An 18,850-nucleotide genomic window follows, 5' to 3' on the forward strand; every position below is an offset into this window, starting at 1 on the left:
ACATCCAAAAAGAAGAAAGAACCAAAATCAACACATTAATACAACATCTCCAACAACTAGAAACAGACCAGCAAAGTAAATCCATCCTCAACAGAAGAAAGGAAATAATAAAGATTAAAGCAGAAATAAATAAGATAGAACACAGAAAAACTATAGAAAGAATCAACAGGACAGTAAGCTGGTTCTTTCAAAGAATTAATAAAGTCGATAAGCCATTGGCAAACCTAACCAAAGAAAAGAGAGATGACAAAAATAGCATGCATAAGAAATCGCCTGGGTGATGTTGCAGCAGAATCAATAGAAATCAACAGAATATTATGAAGAGCTGTAATCCAATCAATTTGAAAACCTAGAGGAGATGGATACATTTTTAGAAAAGCACAACCTACCTAAACTTATACAGAGTGAAGCTGAAAATTTGAATATAAAAAAAAGCTGAAAATATAAAAAAGGAAGAAATTATCCAGGTCATCCAAAAACGCCAACCAAAAAATGTTCATGTCTAGATGGCTTCATTGGTGAGTTTACCAAACATTCAGGAAAGAGCTGTCACCAATTCTACTCAAATTATTCCAGAATATAGAAGAGGATGGAAAACTCCAAGCATATCCCTCATACCAAAACCATGTAAGGACAACACTAAGAAGGAAAATAATAGACAAATATCCCTCATTAACATAGATGCAAAAATTCTCAAGAAAATCGTAGTCAACAACATTCAACAGCACTTCAAAAAAATAATACATCATGACCAAGTGGGATTCATGCCAGGGATGCTAGGATGGTTCAGCATTAGAAAAACAATCGATGTAATCCACTGTATAAATAAGAAAAAAGAAAAGAACCATATGCTCATATCAGTTGCTTCCTCAAAGTAGAGTTGACAATGATGACATGAATGGAGTAAAGTTTTCAGGGCCTTCATTTACTATTGAGATAGTAAATGAGAGTAAACAGCTGCAAACATCTATTAATAACTGGAACATGAAATGTATGAAGTATGAATCTGCAAAAATTGGAAGTTGTCAAAAATGAAATGGAATAAACAGACTGATATCCTAGGCATTAATTAGCTGAAATGGACTGGTATTGGTCATTTTGAATCTGACAATCATACGGTTTGCATATGGTATACTAGGCAGCAGTTAGAAGTTAAATGATATATTTCATGATAACAAATCTGCTGCACAAGCCCCCTTTAAAGTGTTGAAGAGCAAAGATAGCAGTTTGAATAGTAAGGTGTGCCTGACATTAGCCATGGTATTTTCGATTGCCTTACATGCATATGAAAATTGGACAACGAATAAGGAAGACCAAAGAAGAATTGATGCATTTGGGTTTTGGTGCTGAAGAAAAGTATTAAAAGTGACATGGACTGTCAGAAGAACAAGCGAATCTGTGTTGGAAAAAGCACAGCCAGAATGCTCCTTAGGATCCAGAAGAGTGTGACTTTGTCTCTCATACTTTGGCCTTGTTATTAGAAAGGACAGTTGCCTGGAAAATGACATCATCCTTGGTAAAGTAGAAGGTAAAGGAGAATGAGGAAGACCCCCATAGAGATGGATTTGCACAGTGGCTGCAGTAATGGACTCAAACTTAATAACAATTGTGAGGATGGCACAGGACCAGGCAGTGTTTTGTTCTGTTGTGCATAGGATCGCTATAAATTGGAACCCACTAGACGGCACCTAACAACACAACAACTAATGGAATTTACAGACCTTCGCTCTTGATGTATGTATATTACATTACTTGATTTCAAGAAGTCATATAAAGGTATAGTAATTAAGAAAACTGTGGTGGACCTGAAAAGACAGACATATAGATTAATGGAACAGAATGGGGACCACAGTAGTATATCCATGGAAATACCATAATCCATTTTGGGTCAAAGGTACAAATGCAATTCAATCAAAATAAGAGGTTATTTTAGTAAAAATATTAAACTGTAAAAAAATATGTTCAAATGTTAGATTTATCTCAACTTTAAATAATCTTAGTTTTAAGATCCTTGGGCTCAATCTGACTTGGAAGGACTGTTGGTTCGTTGCTAAATTTTAGGCCAAAGACCAGGGGTGAATTCCCAATGGAATCATCTTATGTGTAGGCACAGATAGTCAAGCAGTGGTGGTTTATGAAGTTCAACAGGTTCCAGTTGAGATGACTCACCTTTTAGTCATGGGGATGACCCACAGTCAAGCGTTGCAATGCATAATTGTCATGTTTCAAGTCAGTAAAAGAAGTTATCTTTTAGTTGTTGTCTGTGTGTACCAGGATCCCCAGAAGGAAATGTCAGGGTTCCCACATGTGTCTGTTTGTAGGCTTGTATATTTAAAAACATAATAATAATGGTAAGGAAAGAAATGACTGTGTTGCTGAAGAGTTTAGCAAATTACTGGCCTTGGTACCTCTGTATGGTTTTATACATACAGCTTAATAATATACATGAAGATTGAATGCTTATGAATTCCTGTTAGATTTAACTTAATTCTGAGTGTAACTGATAATGTAGTCTTTATTTGGTGGTGTTCTCATAGTTCTGAATTGGGAGAAATTTCAAGGAAAAGACATAGTTAGAGAGAAAACAGTGAGCCGCAGAAACAGAGTTGGATCCACAATTAAACAATGAGTTACTGGCTGACTTATTGTACTGTTAATTAATACATGATAAACGTTAGATATGAATAAACAATCATAGCTAACCATGTTAACAGCTATATTTTTGTCATGGGATTAGTTAAACAATGCATAATAACACATTATTTCCAACTTCAAGGTAAAATTACCTAATAGGGAAAGGCATTAACTAAAAGTCTTACTCAGCATACACATATGCAATATTTAAAAAATGCAATTAGAACCAAATTTCCCTCAGGATATTACAGATGCTCACTGTTAGAGTGCATGGAAAACAGAAAGTTAGAAGACTTCTATGGCATGAGGATGGTACTTTGAATAGTGAAAATCTTGTGAAGGGGTGATAAATAGTTTTTTCAGAAACATAACTTAGAGGATAGTTTTCTCCTTATTTTGATGCTGTTTGGACTGACTTTAACATTATGTAAATACGGAGTGAACTACTGCATTTAAGTAATATTTAAACAGAAGAAGTGATTTCTTTTGTGTGAGGCATTCAGTTCAGAAGTAAAAAAAATATTAGACTCTTCTTTCCCCTTCCCTAAATTTGGCTGAATATATTCTATAGGGAAAAACAGAGTGGAAACAAGTAACTCTTGTGCATTTTAAAGGTTTGTATTCAGTTATTATTATTTTTTGAACATTTGGAGATGCTTTTAGTTTTGTGAGCTGTGAACATTGGACTGCTAACTACAAGATCATCTATTCAAACCCACCAGCAGCTCCATGGGAAACAGATGAGGTTTTCTGCTTCCTTAAAGACTTACAGCCTCAGAAACGGTGTGATGCCGTTTTACTCTCTCCTAAAGGGTTGCTCCTCAGAAACCCTATACAGGTTTGCTGAGTCGGAACTGATTCAATGTTACTTAATAGCAACAACAAATTGTTCTTATGAATTGTAATCGACTTCACAGCATTGGGTTCGAATTATTTTGGGGGGGGTTTGTTTTGGTTTTGGTGAGCCTGGAAAGGCAGAGATTATGTCTGAACCCTATGACCGTTATTTAGACTCAGAGCAGCTTGGAATCATTCCTCAGAAAACCATGAAAGGGATACTTCCTGCAGGGTCATTTTCCCTTCCTCCTCCTTTGCTGCCTTGTACAGTTTTATGTTCTGAAGAGCTTTTCTACATGAGCTCATTCAATAAACAGTTATTAGATACTTGCTGTTTTCTAGGAACCGAGCCAAATCTTTTTCTTGGACATACTTAGACATATTATATGTTTGTATATTTTTGAGATTGTGTAGCCTCCCAACTTTTAACCAGAGTACTTATCAAAGTTGGTTGTATAATGTTCGTATTATGCTTAGTGGGACCTTGAGATGGTGTAAGGTTGGTGATTCAAACCCAACCAAAGGTGCCGCAAAAGAAAGCCCTGGTGATCTCTTTCTTAAAAGTCATAGCCTGAAAATCCTTCGGAGCAGTTCTGCGTTGTAGTGCTTGAGGTTGTCATGGGTCTCAATCAATTCATCAACTATTTATTTTTTTGGTTTAATATTAATATTTGTATCTTTAACTAGCCCTTATTTTGTGTGTTGCAAAGTGATAAGCATGTCCCTGAGCGATGCAAATGGTTTTTGAGCCTGCTTAGTGTAGTGGATTATGAGCTGGACTGCTAATGCACGGCCAGCAGTATGAATCTACCAGTTGCTCCGTTGGAGAAAGATGAGGTTTCACTCCCGTAAAGATTTATAGCATCAGGTACCCTATACAGGGTTGCTATGAGTCAGAACTGACTAAACAGCACACAACCACTACCACTAGCTAATAGATGAGTGGTTTGAACCTGTCTAGTGACTCACTGGAAGAAACTGTTTCTGGACAGTTTGCTGGTGATGGCTGTGTGCTGTGCCCTTGAGTCGGGTCTGATTTACAGTGAAGCTGTATATAGGGTTTCAGAGATTGTAAATCTTTACGGGAGTGGAAAACCTCACCTTTCCATTCAGAGAGGCTGGTAGATTCAAATTGCTGACCTTGCGGTTAACAGCCCAACTTGTAATCCACTGCCGATGGGTCCGTTCTACTCTGCAACACAGGGAGTTGCTGTTAGAATCAACTCAAACCGATTTTTTGGGTTCACTGTGGTAAGCACTGTATGATCATTATTGTTCTTATCTTATTTGCTCCCTACTCATGCCTTTTTTTATGAGAACAACATTTGTACAGGTGGACATTTGCGTTATTAATGGGAAGAACCTGAGCAATATAAGGCACCATTGATTCCTCGTGCAACTTCCCAGGCACTGTAATTAGCTGGCATTGACTTTGAAGTCATAGTCACTGACCATGACCAACTTGTTCATTGCTTTGTTCCCTGAATTATGTTTTGACTTGTGCCGCTGTCAGGGATTTGTACTGGAAAAATGGCATTAATTCATCACCCAGTGAAACCACGAGACACAATTGGAGTCTAATGAGGAAACAATACAATTGGTTTGGGAGAAAGAAGGAATCACTTCAGTTTAAATTCTTAGAAGCTAATAGCCCTCACCCCGATAGCACATGGTAGATGTTATAATTAGTAGAATGATAAACACTGTACAATTGGAAAATAACAGGATAGAGTTTATACGTCTGTAATTCAATTTCATTCTTTTTAAAATATGGTGCACTGAATAAAATAATTAGTGGTGCAGTATGCTAGGGATCAAAATTAAAGTTGAGATGAGTGTATGAAAATGATTATAAAGCAAAATAATCTTAGACAAATTGCCCATTGATTTAGTATTGAGAGAATAGAGGGGAAAAGAGCAGTGAACATAACTAACATCAAATTATTTTATGGTTGGAGAGGGAGAAATGATCAAAATATAGAAAATTCATTTTCAGCATTGCATTTATTGTTTTCCCAAATATGTTATTTCATCACTCTTCAAATATGATTTTATTATCACATATTAAAATGCGTATTATTATTATTCCTATAATATCAGATAGCTCCTGGCTTAAACAATGTTTTTCAAACTAAATGTGTTGACTCTGGGGAGTAACATCTTTCCAAAGCTATCACATAAAGAACAAACTTTTAAAGTTATAAGAATAATGGATTTTAATCAAGATAAGTTTTCACTACAAAATACTTCTAAACAAATTATTTATAAACTGTACTGTATGTATGTGTGTATGTGTGTGTATGTGTGTATAAATGCTTTTACGATACATTCAGTACAGTAGTTCAGATGGTGTTCAGTAGTGTTTTGTTTTCTCACTCTCACTAACAGGAAATCCAAAATTTTAGAGGTTTTTGTTGTTAAGTTGTTTCCAATTTACAGCAAGTCTGAATAGAATTTCCAATGAGCGTCTCGTGGGTTCAAACTGCCGATCTTGTGATTAGCAGTCCAGTCCTACAGCGCCACACCAGGATTGTAAACCTACTAACTTAAAACAACCTAAATTTGCTGCCTCCGTGGGTCTGAAGTCCAGGCACAATTTAGATGGGTTCTTTGTTCAATTTGTAACCAGAGTATTTATAATCAATGTGCCTTCTGGGACAACAATATCTTATCTAAAGCTCAGTTCCTTGTGGTTGTAGAACAAAGATTTCTGTTTCCAGAGACTTCCAAAATCCTAATTATGATTTGCATGTGAAAGTTGCATGTGATAGCTTTAAGGAGTGTAAGTGGTACCTAGTATTTGAGATGAACCATTGATAAAAAGGAGTCCTGGTGTGGTGCCAGAGGATAAGCACTAGACCTCAAAGTCTCTTTGAACTAGAAGGTCGGTGGTTCCAACTCATCAGCCGCTCCTCAGAAACCCTATATAGGGTCGCTATGAGTCAGAATCAACTAGACGATACTTAACAACAGCAACAACAACAACAAGATAGATGAAGAAACAGATAAGGTAGTGGACTCCCATTGCTTTTGAGAGGGAATTCTTGAACTCTCTATGGGAGTCACTTCCTGCTTCCTGCTCATTTACCCTTCACTCACTGTTCTGAGGCTTTCTGTTTTGTTTTTTTCATAGGCTGCTGCCCTCACCAGAGATGTTCAATCATACTTTCTTTCAGCTCCTATGATACCCATTTTTTATGTGAATCGGTTTAAAAACTGTCTCTATTTCACATTGAGACTCACTACTTGCAAGACAGTCTAAAAGGTTCACCTTTTTAAGTCCCAAAGTTTTATTTTTTAGTTTATTATATTATTTTAAACACGTAGCTCACTGTCCTCTGATACCATTTTGATTTTGGTAACTATCTTAAAGTCCTTGCATGTATGGTCAGACACTTGTTTGCCCAATTTCCTTGTCTCTCTCTGTCTCCTGTGTTTGTCTTAAAGTCATCATTTTTAAAAAGAACCGAAACTGAGTCACTTTTCATACCTTCTCTTTCCATATTGTCATGTTCCATATTGCCAAGTTGTCTTGACTACATCCAATTGTTACCATCTATTTTTATATCTCTAATAAAACAACATTGCTTACATCATATCTATGTTGATTAAGAGCAGAAAGTACCTGAAAGATGTTTATCTGTGCTTTATAGACTATACAAAGGCATTTGACTGGTGGATCATACCAAATTATGAATAACATTGTGAAGAATGGGAATTCTAGAACACTTAATTGTGCTCTTGTGGAACATGACATAGACAAAGAGGCAGTTGTTGAAAGAGAACAAGGAGATATTGCTTGCTTTACAATCAGGAAAACTATATGGCAAGGTTGTATACTTCTATCATGTTTATTCCATTTTATGCTAAGCAAGTAATGTGAGATTCTGTACTATATGAAGAAGGACTGGAGAAAGACTCATTAACAACCTGTTGTATGCAGATGATAAAACTTTGCTTACTGAAAACTAAATATTTGAGCCATTTAGTGATGAAGATAAAAGATGACAGCCTTGGTTATAGCTGACACCTCAAGATAAAGAGAACAAAAATCCTCACAACTGGATCTATAACCAACATCATAATAAACAGAGAAACATAGAAATTGCTAAAGCTTTCATTTTACTTGGATCCATGATCAACACCCATGAAAACAAATGTGAAGAAATAAAACTGTGAAGAAATACAAGCATGACCCAAGCCATGGTATTTCACTAACCTCCTATGCATGTGAAGCTGGAGAGTGAAAAAGGAAGACCGTAGAAGAATCGATGCTTTTGAGTTATGGTGTTGGAGGTGAATATTGAAAGTATCACGGGCTGCCAAATGAACAGACAGATCTACGTTGGACGAAGTGCAGCCAGAGTGCTCCTTGGAGGCCAGGATGGCCAAACTTCGTCTCTCATACTTTGGACACATTGTCAGGAGGGACCAGTCGCTGGACAAGGATATCATGTTTGGTAAGGTGAAAAAGAAAAAGAGAAAAAGAGGAAGACACCCAGTGAGATGGATTGGCAAAGTGGCAGCATCAATGGGCTCAAGTGTGGCAACAATTGTGAGGTTGGCCCAGGTCCAAGCAGTGTTTCATTCTGTTGTGCATAGGGTTGCTATGTGTTGGCACTGACTAGATGGCCTCTAACAACAACAGTAATAACAATTGCATTGGGATAATATGATTTAAAACGCCTCTTTAAAGTGTTATAAAGCAAAGATGTCACTTTGAAGACTAAGATGTGCTTGACCCAAGCAGCGTATTCTTAATCACCTTATATGAATGTGAAAGCTGACAATGAATAATGAAGACTATGCTTTTGAGTCATGGTGTTGGCCTAAAAGATTGAATATACTTTGAACTTCCAGAAGAACAAATAAACCTGTTTTGAAAGAAGTACAGACAGAATATTCCTTAGAAGAGAGGATGGTGAGACTTCATCTCATATAATTTGGACATGCTATCGGGAGGCAGGTGTGCTGAAGAAGGACATCATGCTTTGTAGACTGATAATGAAAAAGACAAAAACCCTGATTGAGATGGATTGACTTGGTGGCTGGAATAATGGCCATAAACATAGAAACAATTGTAAAGATTGTGTGGAAATATTTATTTAGTTCAAATTAGGCAGTATTTCATTCTGTTGTCCATAGGCTACGATGAGTAGGAACCATCTTGACAGCACCGAAAAACAATTCATTTAAAACTATCAAAACACCCAGAAAGTATTATAAGTACATTTGTTAATATTCTCAAAGAAATTGAGGTTGTAAATAGTGAAGATGTGGGCTCTGAGTTTACATATATATACAACTAGGAAATGTCAGGGTCAGAGTTTGAAGACATTCATCTTAATATCCATTCTATCACACTTCCTATACTATTACTCTTCCCACACTGCCTTCTGCATCTCTCCTTGTTTGTATCCACCTTCCAGAAGTGTCGACTTGAGTATGTTGTTGCAGTTCAGTGAATTGCTTGGTGTGACTCTTCTAGTGTATGTAACTCCCACCAAATGACTTTTTCCTGATGAGTCTAGGTAACAGAAGGTAAAGGAAGAAGCTGACAGGATAATATGATTTCGTTGTGAGGAACTGTTAACAGGGTTAACTGTGACTGTAAAAACTTGGAACTCTAACATGGGTATAAAAGGAACCATTTCAAAAGCAGGAAGTGACTACCATCCAGGAGGTGGAGCTGGGAGTGGAATGTGTCTGAGTGCTTCCAGGCACTTGATTTGGTGAGCTAGAGCCTGGTGTCTTCAGGCTGAGGCTTATAAAGGAGTGGCGTGCTCTCTGAGCATTTATTGTTGCTGTTGTTATGTGCCGTGGAGTCGGTTCTGACTCATAGCGACCCTGTACAGCGTTTGCGAGGCTATAAATCTTTATAGGAGCAGAAAGCCTCATCTTTCTCCTGCGGAACAGCTGGTAGTTTCGAACTGTTGATCTTGCGGTTCACAGCTCGATTCGTAACCACTATGCTATTTATTAGCAGGCCTAAAAGAGCTTTGTAAGGTTGTTCCAGCAGGGCAGAGGCTAAGGGATTGTTTGGCTGAGAGATCAAGGACCAGAGACAGGTTTGCCTGGTAGTATAGTTGTGAAGAGGCTGTCCTGACCAAAGAATTCTCCTGTAACCTGGTAACTTCCCTAATAAACTCATAATTGTGAGCACTGGCTGAGTTCTGTCAGTTGTTAATATGAATTATTGAATCCAGCTAAGAAGTTGAGAGCGTTCTGGGAAGGATAGTTGGTGTCAGAATTGGTAAGAAGTAGAGAGGGTTGGAAGGAGCTCTGGTAGCATAGTGGTTACGAATCGGGCTGCTATCCTCAGGGTCAGCAGTTCAAAACTACCAGCTGTTCCGTGGGAGAAAGATGAGGTGTTCTGCTCTCGTAAAGATTTACAGCCTCAGAAACCCTGTACAGGGTCGCTATGAGTTGGAACCAACACCACGGCACATAGCAACAACAACAACAGAGAGGGTTAGAGGCATGTAAGAATTGTAAGAATTGCCCTTGGGCTCATTTTGATATTGATCCTCCTCATCATGTCCCCTTGTGAGCCAGAGGAGACTTTTTCCATGGCCCTTTTGAGAGTCTTGCTCTTAGAAAACATTGATTACTCTACCTATCCATACTTCTTGGCGAAACATTCAGGATGCTTAACCACTCATCCTAGTTTGGTGTCTAGCTTTCAATTTGTCTTTTAAGGAGACCTAGTACTGCAATGAATAAGCACTTGACTGCTAACTCAAAGGTTGGCAGTGGAAACCCACCAGGCGCTTCACAGAAGAAAGATGTGGCTTTCTGCTCCTGTAAGAGTACAGCCTTGGAAGCCATCTGGGGCAGTTCCACTCTGTCCTGTCCAGTTGTTATGAGTTGGAATCGTCTCTAAGGCCCTGCACTGTTCATCGTGTCTTTGCATTTTAACCACACCAGTCCCAGCAAGGCGTTCACACATATAAAAACTTTGTTCTAACTGTTGTCTCTACTTGGAATAATTTTCTAATTTTTGGCTTCCTGATACAATCCTATTTTTTCCTTGAAACTCATATGAAAAATGATAAATGAACAAACAAATGAGCAATGATAATAATAATCTTGTTGTGTTTGTTATTGTTGAACATTATCAAATGAATCCCTACTAACAGTGACCTCATATGTTATAGAGTAGAAACATCCCATAGGATTTCCTCAGCTGTGAACCTTGTTGAAGTTTGGGTTTGAACCACCAGCCTTTTTGTTAAGATGTTACCGAGACTTTTTGTTGTTGCTGTTAAGGGCCGTCTAGTCAGTTCCGACTCATAGCGACCCTGTGTAGGGTTCCTGAGGAGCAGCTGGTGGGCTTGAACCACTGACCTTACGGTTCAAATTGACCTAGTCCAGCACATTAACCTGCAGTGCCATACGAGGACACCACCAAGGTGCTTTTAGGATGGTAATGATAACAGCATCAAGGAGTCTTAGTGTGGCACTGTAGGATCAGTAGTAGACAGCTAACCACAAAGTTAGCAGTTGAAACCCACCAACTGCTCCTCAGAAACCCTATACAGGGTCAGAATTGACTCAACATTACTTAACAACAGCAACACACTTTTTGTGTACCAAGCATAACAGAGCTTTCAAGTGTTTTCTTTGCATTAACTCATTTCATATATATAATACAGCCATTGGCATAGACTTTCACTAAGGTAGTTATTCTATCATTTATGTTATTATATTTTATGTTCTTCTATTAAAGCATTTTGATAGCTAATTATCTGTTTCTCTCTTCTACTTCATGTTCTTCCCTGAATGTTTATAGCTATAAATGCATGTCTTCTCATACACAAAATGCTCTAACTCCTCCTGTGAGAAACGATTTTAGTCATGAGCATTCTCCATCACACCTCCTTGTGTTACTGATGAGTTAATATATATGTATGCATATGTTTTCATGTGTAGATATATATCTACATCTATATGTCTATATACACACGTACAATTTTTCATGTTTTAAAAATGTTTTAACTTTCTGTGGAATACATTATGTTTAAATTTATGATTTTTAAACTTTGATATGCCCTACAAAACTATACGATTTTATGGCCATCTTCCTCAATTCCAGTATTTTACTCAGAGGCATTCACTCTTCCAATTTCATTACATGTATTTCCAGACCTTTTCCCTACACATCCCTATGCATATTACATGGCCATATTTATATAATATTTATATGGCTATATTTGTTCAGCAACTTGCTTTATTCACTCAAACTCTGGATATTGGGTTGTTTCTTGAGCTATTTAACACTGCAGTGCTATTCCATATCATGAATAATTCATATGATTTTAGCCATTTCTCTTTTGATGAGCATTTATGTTCCCTCTAAATTTTTATTTTTATAAACAATGCTTCAAGGAACGTCCTTATTCAATGAACGTGCGTGTGGGATTCTCTTTTTCATATATGATGCTGTTTAATAGAACATGACCCCTTTCGTAGGAGTATATGTAATCTTTTATCATACAGGATGCTTGAATTGGGTCTTTGCATATGACAGGTCCAGTATGACATTCAAATGCATGAATCATAAATGAATTTGTCAATGAATAAATATATTTGTGAATGTCTTTCACCTGGACTTGTCATGTACTTCAAGATTATTTAAGATTTTGTAAACACTTTACTATGGCGAGACTTTTAAAGCATTTCTAGGACTAGAAATGAACTAATGAGATGCTAATTTTATCTGCTTTCAGTTACAGTGTTCTTTTGAGTTTGCCAAGCTTTAAATGGATAAAACATCCTAATGTTAAGCATCTCTTACAAAAAACTCTTCCATTATGAGAAATCTGTGATGTTTTCTCAGTTCGTTTTGAGAGAGGAACTGACAAGTGTCCTCTGAAGCTAATCTATTTTTGAGAGTTATCATTAAATGTTCAAATGATTAGACTCCATGACTCGACGAAATAACACAAATAAAATGGAAGTGAAACTGCTAAAGTGGTTAATTCCAGCTAGTTTAACTGGATTGTCATGAAAAGTTCATTGCTCATCATTGTGTCACTTCTTGTAGCTCTGCTGAGAAATGTTACCATGCAAACTCACTGGCCTTTTGCATAAAACCAAATAAATGTGAGTTAATATGCTGAAGTCTAAAGTCAGTTCAGCCTGCCTCTGCACATTTCCTAGAGCTCAAAGAGCAAGAGAAAAAAGATTACTTCAATTTTCCTTAATTTTTTTTCTGTAATTTCAATTAGATACTTTTATGAAAAAGATATTATTATTCTTTCTTTTACCAGTTTTGTTTTATTCTCTGATGTTGTTGTTATCACTTCTCACTAATTCAATGAAATAAATATGAAATAAATAACTATCATTGTGACTTCAGAGAAATAGATATATTTTTTTAAATGTGTATGTCGACCGTCAAATTAACGTCTGTTTTATAAAACAAGGGACTCATTAATTCAATAAATACTGAATGACTTCAACGTGCCAGATTGTTTTCTCATGGTGAATGTCTGGGGGGGTTCAAATGATTAAGTTCTCAGCTATAAGAGAAAGTTTGCAGTTCAAAGCTACCCAAGGATGCCTTGGAAGAAATGTCTGGCAATCTGATTCTGAACGGTCTTAGGCATGAATATTTTAGAAAGAAGTTCTACTCTATAACACATAAGATAACCATAAGTTGGAATCAAACTGACAGCAGTTGGTTAACTGGTTAATTCTAGTAGTTGACTTTTTACTCAGTAGGTCTGGTTGTGAAGATGGTACTGAAGATGATGCTAAAGATGTTGAAGAGGAAGACAGTGGGGAAGAAAAGAAGAAGTAACGACTATATGAATTGTGAAGATTAAACCTGATAGGGAATTTGAAAATGTTCTATAAATAATAATGCTTATTCCAGTGATTGTGTACTATGGAATTGTGGTTGTTGTTTTCAAGTGCTGTCGAGTTGGTTCCAACCAATAGCAACCCTGTATAGGGTTTCCTAGGAGCTACTGTTGAGCTTGAACTGCCAACCTCTTGCTTAAAGCCAGATTTGCAGTCTAGCGTATTACCCCAGCTGTGCATTAGTGATTAGCTCATGTTTTTTCAAATTATTGTTGTTAAGTGCCTTTGAGTTGCTTCCGATTCATAGTGGCTCTCTGTATAGGGTTTCCGAAGTGTGGCTGGTGGGTTTGATCTGCTGGCCATGAGGTTCAAACCGACCTTGCAGTCCAGTGCTTTATCCAACAGTGCCACACCAAGACTCCTTGTACAGTGGAAGGAGGAATTGGTTGTGATCCTTGGCTTTGTTCTTTACTTGGCAAGTAATCCTGGAAAAAAAAAAATCACTTTTTCTTTTCAGCATATATTTGTGTGTTTATTTATTTACCTATTTACTTGAAGTCCTAGTGTGGTGCTGCAGGAGAAGGCATTGGACCACAAAATCGGTTTAAACCACAAGGTCAGCAGTTCAATCCCATTATCCGCTCCTTGGAAACCCTAAACATGGTGACTATGAATCAGAAGTGACTCGATGGTACTTTGTGACAACAACAATGCATATATTTATATGTATATATTTATTCATCTATAAGACCCTTTGCTGTCAAATCAATTAGCAAGCCGTAGTGATGCTAAAGGACAAAGGTGAACTGCTACCTAGCAGGAGAAGCTGCAAATCTTTATGTAGCAGACATCCTCATCTTTCTCGAGGGAACATCCAGTGGGTTTGAACCACTGTTCTTGTGATTGGCAGCCTAGTACTTAACACACTGTGCCACCAGGGTTTCTAGAGAAAGAGAAAGATGGCTCTGTAGGAGAAGCAATGGTTTGACCCCACCAGTTGCTCAGCAGGAGAAAATGGGCCTTCTGCTCCCAAGAAGGTTTACTGCCTTGGGAACACAGGATCATGCGCTGGACCACAAGGTTGGTTTGAACTTCAAGTTCAGCAGTTCAAACACACCAGCTGCTCCTCAAAAACTCTAGCTGTCTAGTGTTGCTATGAGTCAGAACTGATGTGATGGTACTTAATAACAACAACATGAGTAGGGACCAGTTTGATAGCATATAACAACAACATTGATATATGTTTTTAAACATATGAACATGTTTCCAAAGGCATATTAATAGATGTTTCAGAAATAAATGATTTTATGGTCCAATGAATTTAAGAATTTATTTTTCACTATAGTCTTCTCTGGAGTCCTGGTATGGTACAATAGGATTAGCACTGAATTGCTAACCACAAAATTGGCAGTTTTAACTCACCAGTCACTCCTTGGAAACCCTCTACAGGGTCACAATTAGAAGGAACTGACTCGATGGAACTTCATGTCCATGAATATTTACAATGGTGCATGAGAACATTGTAAAACTGAGAAATCTTGAAGGATACAAACACATTTCACTGTTTCAGTCAGCATGTCACTGTGTCATTTGATGAAGAATCATTCATTCATGACATATCCATAGTCTTTCTGAACCAGTATTTAAGGAATATTGTTGTTGTTAAGTGCTGTTGAGTCAATTCCATCTCATAGCTGCCCTGTATAGGGTTTACAAGGATTAGCTGGTGGGATTGAACAGCTGACCTTGTGGTTAGCAGTCCAGTGCTTATCCTATAGCACCACATCAGGGATAGAGTTTGGAAATGCTGAACTAGAAAATTCCCTTTTAGTAGTTTGCTTTTCTCTTTACTGTTGACATATCATCGTATCCTGTTTAAAATACACTAAGAGACAAAGAAACAAGAACAAGTTTGGTTTGACTCCTAATCATGGCAACTGCGCATGAGGCAGCATAGAACTAGGCTCCATAGTGTTTTTAAGTATAGAATTTTGATAGATTTTTGGACTTTTCTTCCAAGGACCCTCTGGTTGGATTTAAATTCTAGTCTTTCATGGCTAGCAGCTGAGCCTATTAACCATTTGCACTACCCAGAGATTTCTCGAAGTATATACAGAGAGCTATTTTTATAACTATCACTAACATAAACATTTGATACCAAATTATTTCCCATTCATTAAAATGCTTGCTCTCTGATACACAATACAGTATGCATTCTAAATTATGATAAAGAAGGACAACTATTTATGGTACATTTGGTTGAGTTAGAATGCTTTGTTGCAGGGTTTTCAACCTCAGCACTGCTAGATAATCCTATGTGTGGCTGTCCTAAGCATTGCACGATATATAGAAGCATTGAAGACCCTTACTCACTGGTGGCTGTGTGCCGTGGAGTCGGTTCCGACTCATAGCAACCCTGTACAGAGTTTCTGAGGCTGTAAATCTTTACGGGAGCAGAATGCCTCATCTTTCTCCCATGGAACAGCTGGTAGTTTTGAACTGCTAACCTTGAGGTTCGCAGCCTGATTTGTAACCACTATGGTACGAACCACTCCCTTTACTCACTAGATGGGTACAAAAACCCAACCCAGTTGTTGAAGAGTTGATTCTCACTCGTGGCAACTCTGCATGTTGATGAGTAGAACTCTACTCCATAGGGTTTCAGAAGCAGATAACCAGGCAAGTTAGGTAAGTTTGAATTACCAAACTTTCAGTTAATAAACAAGTGCTTCCCTCAATTGTGATGATTGAAAATGTCTCCAGATATTGTCATATGTCTCCTAGATGAAACAAAAACACCCCTAGTTGAGAATCAGCATGCTGGTATCACCAGCATGATAAAGCAATAGCCAGTTAAAGATGGAGTGTCTTACTGTAAAACTGAGCCTCACTTTGTAACTAAAGTCCCCAGATGACATTCTGTTGTAGACATTTTTGCTTCATGGTGGCATTAATGACTGCTTTGCCACCTGCCTGTTCTTCCTTGAAGTTGAGCTTCTGGTTTCAGGTTGAGCTGTAACATTGGCAGTCCTGTCAATGGGCTTTAACAGGAAATGATAAGCAGCTGCAATATTTCAAAGCACTGGGCAGATTGGGCAGAAGGAATATGGACAAATCCTATTAACAAATAACAGGATTTGTGCACACATAGAACCTCCCATGCTGCTTTGGAAATGTACACCAGGCTGTTTCTATCACTGTTGTGCATAAATCACAGAAATTATACAAATTGAGAAAAATATTCTCATGTAACTGGAGGTTCAACCTACATTCTGATGATGACTAAAGGCATCTTGGAATCATTTGTCAAAGAGGATATCTGATGAGAGAAGCCTTTAATCTAGTTTAGCTTTAAAGCAGCCAAAAGATATTAACTGCATCTGCTCACAATTTCCCATCTTAATCTTAAAAATAATAATAAAAAACTCATTAGTGGGAGTCTTTGCAGGGAAGAACAAAAGTCACTTAAAATAATACATTCTACTGAATGGGCCAGATGCTACTGACAGGCTTGATGGGATGACCTTTTATTTCCCTTCAAAACCTGAGAAACTGTGAATTACCCTGATAGATTCCAGGAGACCATTGTGTCATATGATTAGTATCCTTTTCTCTTCCATTCTGAGATGCCTTTGCTTCCGATTTTGTTTAAAGGGAGTGCACTTACTCTGTGAGACAGATGCCTTCCTCTAGCACTTTATACTTTTGGTGCACACAGTTGTTCTAAAGGAGGGTCTGCTAAACAATGCACAGGTTACATAGTGTATACAGCTATGCAAGGTTGCTATGAGTTAGAACCAACTCATTGGCATTTAACACCACCACCAAATAGTGTGTTATAAGGTGACTTGCTAGTGTAGTTGGGCTACCAACCACAAGATTAGTGATTCATACCCACCATACAGATTGGAGATTTTCGTATTCGTATGTTGAGCTGTATTTCCTATTTGATTCCTGGTGTGGCGCTAAGGATAAGCACTGGGTCACAAGGTTTCAGTTCAGACCCACCATCCATTCCTTGGAAGCCTTATACAGGATCACTGTGAGTCTCAACCAACTCTATGGCACTTATAAACAACAACAATCCATATTAGTTTTTGTTCTTCACTGGTAAGGGTAAGTAATTTGAATCCTCTTTGCTTTCAGCAAACAAGATTGTGTCATCTGCATATTGCAGGTTGTTAATGAGTCTTCCTCCAATCCTGATGCCAGGTTCTTCTTCATATAACTCAGTTTTTCAGATTATTTGTTCAGCACACAGATGGACTAAGTATGATGGGAAAATACAGTCTTGGAGCACACCTTTCCTGGTTTTAAACTAAGCAGTTTCTTCTTGTGCTGATCAAATAACTGCCTCTTAGCCTATGCACAGGTTCTATATGAGCAAAATTAAGTGTTCCAGAATTCCGTCAGACAGTTATCCATAATTTGTTATCGTCTACATATTCAATAACAAATATGAATTTAGCTCAGTTTTGGGTAATGACAAATTCTAGGGAATAATCTTTTCAGTGTATTATGGTGACCACATCTAAAATTTAGAAGCAAAGGCACTGGAATATGAGGTAATCAGTGAAAGGGTTGTCTGAATAAATGTTGAAGTCACTGAGATGGTGGTAAATTTGTGGCCTGGTTACAAAGTTTTGGGCCAATGAGTGGAGGTTAAATGGGAAGTTTAAAATTGAGAACCAGTAAAATAAGGGGGATGTGGCTAAATTTAGTGATCAAAGAAGCAGACATTGTTTACAAGAGACTGGAAAAGAATGATTATGAAATAGCAGTGAGGAGTATTTCATCTGCTAATAGCCCCTCCACATCCTAAGGCATATGGTGGGTGAAAGACAAACAAAATGCTGACCTCATTTGATAGAATTATAGAGGAGCAGTGTCTTCTAGTGAAACCCATGCTTCAGTGAAGGCTGAAGAACCCTGAGAATTAGTTAAGTATAGAGTGGAGTTGGCTGATGTTTTTATGAAGTAGGAGAGGCAGTCTAGGCAGTGTAGCATGAAGCTTAATTGTGTGGGAAGGCCCAGCTACATAAATTCTGAGGCTGTGTGAAAATGGAAAATATGTACAACATTGTTAAATAATTAAGAATTTCGAACACGTACACCAAGATCCACTGTAGCACTATTTACTTCCAAAAGTTTGAAACAATCTAAATGTCTACCAATGCATAAATGGATAAACACAATGTGGAACAATGGAATATTACTCAGGTATGAAGAGAAATGAAGGCATGCTATAGCATGAATGAATCTTTAAAACATTTTGTTGACTGAAATAAAGCAATAGTAAAAGGACAAAATTATATAATTTCACATATAAGAAATGAAAAGAATAGGCAAATGTATAGAAACCAAAGGTTACCACTGGTTACCAGGGGCAGAAGGGAAGGGAAAAAGGAGAGTCATTGTTTGGGAAGCGGTAAGTTTATGTTGATTGATGTTGTTGTTGTTGTTGTTGTTGTCAGGTGTCATTGAGTTGGAACTGACTCTTAGCGACCCTGTGCACAGCAGAACAAAACAATGTCCGATCCTGGGCCAACCTCACTACCGCTGCCACACTTGA

This window comes from Chrysochloris asiatica, unplaced genomic scaffold (assembly GCF_000296735.1).
Source record: "Chrysochloris asiatica unplaced genomic scaffold, ChrAsi1.0 scaffold00151, whole genome shotgun sequence".
NCBI classification, from domain to species: domain Eukaryota; kingdom Metazoa; phylum Chordata; class Mammalia; order Afrosoricida; family Chrysochloridae; genus Chrysochloris; species Chrysochloris asiatica.